Genomic DNA, 7,438 nt, shown 5'->3' with positions numbered 1-7,438 from the left:
TCACAAACCACTTCTTTATTATTATTTTTTTTTTTTGCTACATAATGCTGCACATTTTCTCTTTAAATTCTCATTGAATGAAGTGCAATCACTTGATGTCAGAGTAAAATATATTTATCTAAACCCCTTTATGTCAGCCATTTGCATTTCAAGAGGAATTTTTTTGTAAAAAATATTACAAATAAGATGCTCACAACGGTTGAAAACCCCCAATGTTCACTACATGGCCAAAAGTATGTGGACAACTGCTCATCCATCATCTCATTCCAAATTCATGGGCATCCATGTGGAATTGGTCCCCCCCCCCCTTTTGCTGCTATAACAGCCTCCACTCTTCTGAGAAGGATTTCCACGAGATGTTGGAACATTGCTGCGGGGATATGCTTCCATTCAGCCACACAAGAGCATTAGTGAGGTCGGGCATTGATGTTGGGCGATTAGGTCTGGCTCGCAGTTGGCGTTCCAATTCATCCCAAAGGTGTTTGATGTGGTTGAGGTCAGGGCTCTGTGCAGGCCAGTCAAGTTCTTCCACACCGATCTCGACAAACGAATTCTGCATGGATCTCGCTTTGTGCACGGGGTTGGGGGGGGGGGGCATTGTCGTGCTGAAACAGGAAAGGGCCTTCCAAAAACTGTTGCCACAAAGTTGGAAGCACAGAATCATCTATAAATGTCTTTGTATGCTGTAGCATTAAGATTTCTTTTCACTGGAACTAAGGGGCCGAGTCCTAACCATGTAAAATAGCCCCAGACCATTATTTTTTTCTCCACCAATCTTTACAGTTGGCACCCAGCATTCGGGCAGGTTGCGTTCTCCTGGCATCCGCCAAACCGATATTCGTCCGTCGGGCTGCCAGATCGTGGAGTCTGATTCATCACTCCAGAGAACGCGTTTCCACTGCTCCAGAGTCCAATGGCGGTGAGCTTTGCACCACTCCAGCCAACGCTTGGCATTGCACATGGTGATCTCAGGCTTGTGTGTGGCTGCTCAGCCATGGAAACCCATTTCATGAAACTCTTGACCAACAGTGCTTGTGCTGATGTTGCTTCCAGAGTCAGTTTTGGAACTCAGTAGTGAGTATTGCAACCAGTTTTGTTCTGGATTTTGACAGTTTCACTAGGAAGGGTTTGCTAATGGACCACATGCATCCTGCAGATACCTGCAAGGGACAAAAGCACTGAGGGTGCCGAGGGTGCAAGACCAGAAAGGAAGTGGAAAAAGGCAGAGACCACTGACCTGTCAGTGATAGCAAAGTGATAGGCCCATAGACTCAGCTTTGTCATGAGAGAGTCCAATGAGCTTAAAGTCTTTGGTTTCCACAGCGTCAAGCTAAGCAAGGTGTGAGGCAGGTGTGACAACCCAGAGGGGAGAGCAGTATTCTATTAAGCTGTGGATGAAAGCCTTGAAGGTGGATTGGAGCTCAGGTTTGCCAAGAAAGGACTTTGCATGATGGAGGATGCCCAGGCGGCATCTGGCTTTGGAGGCCAACTTTGAAATGTGGCTTGCCCAAGAGAGATCACAACTGAGAGTGTGACCCAAGAGTTTGAATGACTAAACTTCCTTGAGAGGATTGTTTCAGAAAGTAGATGGGGAGGGAGGGGTGGTGGTGGGGGGTAGTTTGCCAGGCAGTCCTTCCTGAGAGAGTTCGTTCGAATGTGAGATTTGTTAGGATTGAAATACATATTCCAAGTGTTTGACCACCTTGTGATTTTGTAAATGTCTGAAGAGAGGAAGAGGTTGCAGCCTGCCTGTCTGAAGGATAAGGCATATCAGGGCATAAGGTGGAGTTGTCAGCAAATAGGTAAAGAGGATTTTCCAGACTCAGAGAGATCATTGATGAAGATTAGAAATTGGACTAGGCCAAGAACACTGTCTTGGGGCTTGACAAGGCTCCAACCTTGACAGGGAGAGGAGATGAAAGCATTCCATTGAGAGTCACATGTTGGCAGTTGGAAGTTAGTATCAGCACAGTAGGAAGTCGGTCAGCCATTTGTGGAGTTGGCCTTGGATGCCATTGGCAGAGAGTTTACAGAGTAGGGTGGGATGCCAGATCGTATCGAAAGCATGAGATATGTCCAGAGAGACAGCATGTCTGACATTGAGGGCCTCCATTCATTGTTGGGTGAGTTGAAGTAGCATGTCCCAGGTCGAATGACTTGGTCTGAAACCAAATTGATGATCTGAGATGAGGTTGTTGAAGGAAAAGAATGATTTCATATCAACTGCAATGATTGATTCCACGACCTTGCTGATGATTGGAAGTAAACTGATAGGTCCGTCATCAAGGGGTTCAGTTTTTGCACCTTTTCTCTGTGAGGCAGTCGAATGATGTTGGCAGATCTCCAAGCAGATGGAAGATGACCTATACTTTTGTGGGTGATATGAAAATTTAATTTATTTTCAGAAAAATTAAAAAAAATACATTTAAATTCAGGATAATAGATGATTGCTTCATCCAATTTCCAGTCAACTCCACACAAGATTTTGTGGTAAAGTTCATTTTCCTTTTCCTCCCAGCATTATCTGCCATCAACAAACTCTCAAGTCCCAACACAGAATCCATCTTACTTCCTTCATATTCTCAGACCTTGTTGCTGTACTTCTAATCCCATTATTAAACTCCATAACCCTGCATCGAATCCCGATGCTTTGTCAGCTTATCAAGGTGATAATTCCACTGGTAGTTTTGCTGTTAAACCAGCATGCTAATAGGCAATCAACTAACCCAGATTAATTGTATATCTAATCCGATTCATCATTATTCCCCCCGTCACGTAACATCTTCACTTTTGTCTCATCAACAAGGCGGCTTGTCTCGTGTCAGCCTGACATAGGTCATGAATTGTGATGAGGCTAATCATGTTGTATTCTTTTGTTGTGACCATCACAACACGTGGAACTCAATCGGATCACAAGCAGAACGAAGATAGTTAAATTCAGTAATTTCGTTTCTCAAATCGATTGCATTGCATTTTCATTGAGGTTTTCGTCAACCGATGTATGCAATTCTTCGCGTGGGTTTTGGAATCAAGTCTATATGATTTTAGTTGCCCGTTTCTTGAGTGAATTGTTACCTCCGTCACCGAAGATGAAAGAGGTTATGTTTTCACCCCTGTCTGTCTTTTTGTTACTGACAAAATCGAAGATCTTTCAAGTATATTGGTCAGTCGATTTTGTTATTCTGTCTGTCTGTTTGTCCATTTGTTTGTCAATCACCTACAGGTCAAAATTTTAAACTGATCATCATGAAGCTTCACCACATAGTACAGTTTGTCATGATCATGAAAACGATTGTTTTTGAGGTGAAACGGTCAAAAGGTCAACATAGGCTACAGGTCAACAAATTTGTCAACTTTCTAAAATCCTCAATTTTCAACCAATTGACAAATTTGAACAGGATTTTCAGATCAGCTTACTGAATTCAATCACCAATTATTCTTGAGGTCAACATTGGCCCAAAGGTCAACATAGGCCAAAGGTCAACAACTTAGATGGGATTTCTAAAATCCTCAATTTTCATGTGATCGACTTGAAATTTGAAGAAGATTTATATTTAAGGCCAATGAATTCAACCAGCCAATTATTTTTGAGGTCAACACAGGCCGAATTTCTAAAATTGTCAATTTTCATCCGATTGACTTGAAATTTGAAGAAGAGTTGCATATTTGATCATTGAATTCAACCTCCAATAATTTTTGAGGTAAAGTTTGTTTTATGGATTTTGCAAGTGTCGTGCTCTGCATGACGTCTTCTTGTTTGTCTGTCTGTTATTTTTGTGTGCAGGATGTCTCAAAAAGTTGTGGATGGATTCTGATGAAATTCGATGGAGAGGTTGGGTGTGTGACAAGGACAAACTGATGAGGTTTTGGTGAATATCCACATCCCGATCCAGGTACTAGAATTTTTTAAAAAGTGATCCTTCACCATTGAGAGATCGGGGCAAAAACAATATCCAACACGATGTCTCAAAATGTTATGGATAGATTATGACTAAAACTAGGTTTGGTAGGTGACAAGAACAAGCCGATTAGATTTTGGTAAATATCCGGATGCAGATCTGGCCTATCAGTACAGTAGTATACAAAACGTATACAAAAAACACAACATATAGCATGATATCTCAAAAAGTTGTGGACGGATTCGGATGAAACTGGGTGCAAATGTTGGGTGTGCAACAAGGAAGAATTGGTTCAATTTTGGTGAAGATCTGAATCCAGATATAGATATGAGACTATTTTTTTATTTTTGAAGTGATTCTTCACCATTACGAGATGGGGCCAAAAGCGATATATATATATATATATATATATATATATATATATATATATATATATATATATATATATATATATATATATATATATGATATTTCAAAATTTATTCGACCCGTTATATTTTGACTGGATCAGGCATTGCGTGGGAGAAGTATGTGCTCTACCCTTCTAGTTTAGTTCTGCGTTCGTTGTTTGTATGAAATTTTTGATTACTCTTCTCTCCTACTCTTCATGAAGGACACCGTTGGATCTTTAACATCCACCAACCAATGCTGGCAGACAGGATATTCGTTTAACATTCATGCAAGGATTGGCGCTGCTAGACTCCATGGCACTGGAGTCTGGAGTTAGACTGGAGTTAGACTCCATGGCACTCCCCCCCCCCCCCAAGTACTGCAAAAGCAAATGTGTTTGAAAATGAAAAACAAGGAAATTTGCGTTCAACACTCTACAATGTTCAAAGATATATATTTATTTATTTATTCAAATGCAGCCTGAAGCTGCATCATTTTCTGGGGGCACAGCTGTGCCAATGATGCAACTCCCTGTGCCATGGATGCAATGTCCCCTGTTCCCAGTAATCTAGCACTCATTTTGCCAACCTCAGAAGGATGACAGGCTGAGTCAACCCATCTGATGTTAATTTAGCAGGTATTGAACTCAAGACTCTAGGATCTTCAGCCAGCCACCTTGACCATTGAGCTAGCACCAGGCTTTTCAAATATTTAATTAAATTAAATTAAAATAAAATAAAAGTTTTAAAGGTTGGAGGAAAAAAAAAAAAACCTGAATTGGAGGTTTCACGTCGTTGATGCACAAAATTGAAAATCTTTCAAAACAGTAAACTTTTACACCACTCTATTTAACACGTTAAATTCGTTATTCGTGCATGTTGTTTTTTACACCATCCTATTTTACACGATTCGTTTTTTGTGCCTGTTGTTTGTGTCCTTTATAACTTACATGAAAACAGTAAGCTTACTGTTTACGCAGCGACGCGCTGTTCTGGCACATGCTCCCATACCTGACCTGACCTTACTGTTTGGAATGATTCTCAATTTCGTTTGACTGCAAGGCAGACAGACAGACAGACTGAAGTAATTGTTTTACCGTGCTGTGCACATGCACACTCAGGACGAGGTGATTTATGTTTTAGAGTTCAAAATATAAAATTCAATTGAAATGAAGTAGTTCCTTGTTCATACACTGACGGACAGAATGAAACAATTGCTTAAACCTGCTTTGCGCTGCACGTGCGGGGCAACAAAATCATTGCTCTACCCTTATAGACACTGACCACTGCAGGGTTGCTGATAAATAGTCTAGGATAATGCTTATCATTTTCACTGGTGATATGGAAGGGCTGCCAGCTGCAGAATGTGGGAGATGATGGGGGTGGGGGGGGGCTAGGGGCTTGCTCCATCATCCCCACCACAAATGGAAAGTGTGGGGGGGGGTGGAGGGAAGAAGAAGAAAAGTAATCAAGCCTGCGCCATTTTGGAAGGATTTTCTCACTTTTCTCCAAACACAGGAGAATCGAACAAGAACATATAGTTTTCCAGCAGAGCAAGCAAGAAGCGCTCATGTGGCACACGTGGAAGTCATTTCAGTGAAGTTAGTTCGGTGAAGTCAAGGCGGTGGAGTCAGTTGTGATGGAGTTGGTGCGATGGAGTCAGTGCCATGGAGTCTTGGAGTCTTACTGTACACTTTTTAGTTGTGGTGTGCTTTCTCGAGCTCTCATGACTTTGGACCCTATTGGTGCTCTGGAAGCCCCCTGGTTCATTGTAAAATAGATGGAGGGTTCGTGTATGTGCCATTTTGGTGTCAGCCTCTGTCGGACTTGTGTCTGGAAGGCTAACATGAGTGTATTCCCGGTTTTGTTTTTCAAAGGGACGACCCACGCATATCTTCTCCTCAAATAAATAACGGTTAAAGCATACTTGTACCCCTTATCATAAATGAGTTCAATTAAATCAGTGGACCAGATATAATCAACTTCCTTGGAATAAACTTTCCTTCTCTGAAACTTTGTGATTATTGGTTTATGTAATTCATCAGCTAATTCCTCTTCAATCTTAATGACATCATTAGAGCCTATAAGTTTTTTGAATTTCCAAGCCCAAGTTTCAATTTAGCACTGATCATCTTCTTCATGATGAACCTATCAACTTTTTCTCTCAAGGTTGGATTTTGTATCAGAGACGAATTGTACAACATTTCTCTATCGGCTTCATGTTTTTCTTCCAACATCGTTCTATTCCCGTAATCAATATCGTGTCTCATGCACACTTCATCAACCCTATTGATAGTTTTGCTCCACGGTTTAGGATTGTCAGCCTCATCTAATCTTTTATTCAAGTTTGTTCCTGGACCACAGAAAGAATACCCTGGTAGATGTAATTCGCCTGGTATTCCAGTTGTTGTAAATTTACTTCCTGATAAAAACTTTTGTATATTTCCCCCTTGTTTGTGTTTGGTGATGAATTCACTCTTTTTTGAGCCACACACCGAACATATACCTTTTTGTATAACCCTATTAATTTTTACTTTAACATATGAGATATTTTTACTCTTGGTTTTCTTTTTACATTTTAGACAATAACTCATTTATTTATGTGAAAAATTACAACAGAGTGCGAAAACCTTTTTTGTTTCCAACATGCACATTTGAATGTAAATTTTTAAAGCATAAAGAATCTTTAGAAATGTCTTCACTCTTTCCTCCATTTATTTAAGAAAAAAAATGTAAACCTTTAATCAAATCAATTACACCAACATCATCAATAATATAATTTTTTCCTTCTTTCTCTTCTTTATCTTCACTTTCTCGTTTAAATCTTCTCCCTGAAACCGATGTTAATAGTCTTGATGTATATATTTCTAATAGACTTGCCAATTCTTTGTTTTCCTCTTCGGTGCGTTGAGATTTATTTATTTTCTGTAATACCCTTAATCTTTTTATAATCTCACTGGTTTCCATATTTTTATATTTATTTATTCTCTCTCTTTCCTCCCTCTCCCTCTCCTCCTTCTCTCTTTTCTCTCTCTTCTCCCTATTCTCTCTCTCTCTCTCTCTCTCTCTCTCTCTCTCTCTCTCTCTCTCTCTCTCTCTCTCTCTCTCTCTCTCTCTCTCTCTCTCTCTCTCTCTCTTCTCCCTCTCCTC

General features: G+C 40.3%; 1 long non-coding RNA gene across 1 annotated transcript in view; it reads left to right on the top strand.

Annotated features, from left to right (window-relative positions):
• The first annotated feature begins 3,795 nt into the window (after positions 1-3,795).
• The window catches only part of LOC147021663 (uncharacterized), an 82,915-nt gene continuing 79,272 nt past the window's right edge, over positions 3,796-7,438 (top strand). Inside the window, exon 1 of the long non-coding RNA XR_015060594.1 lies at positions 3,796-3,893. This is a non-coding gene — a long non-coding RNA (uncharacterized LOC147021663). The remainder of the gene's footprint in view (positions 3,894-7,438) is intronic.

Source organism: Eptatretus burgeri, chromosome 8 (genome assembly GCF_056783735.1).
Source record: "Eptatretus burgeri isolate ZD-2024b chromosome 8, Ebu_testis_v1, whole genome shotgun sequence".
Taxonomy (NCBI): domain Eukaryota; kingdom Metazoa; phylum Chordata; class Myxini; order Myxiniformes; family Myxinidae; genus Eptatretus; species Eptatretus burgeri.
Note: the sequence above shows the minus strand (reverse complement) of the source record. Positions and strands in the feature narration are given on the sequence as shown.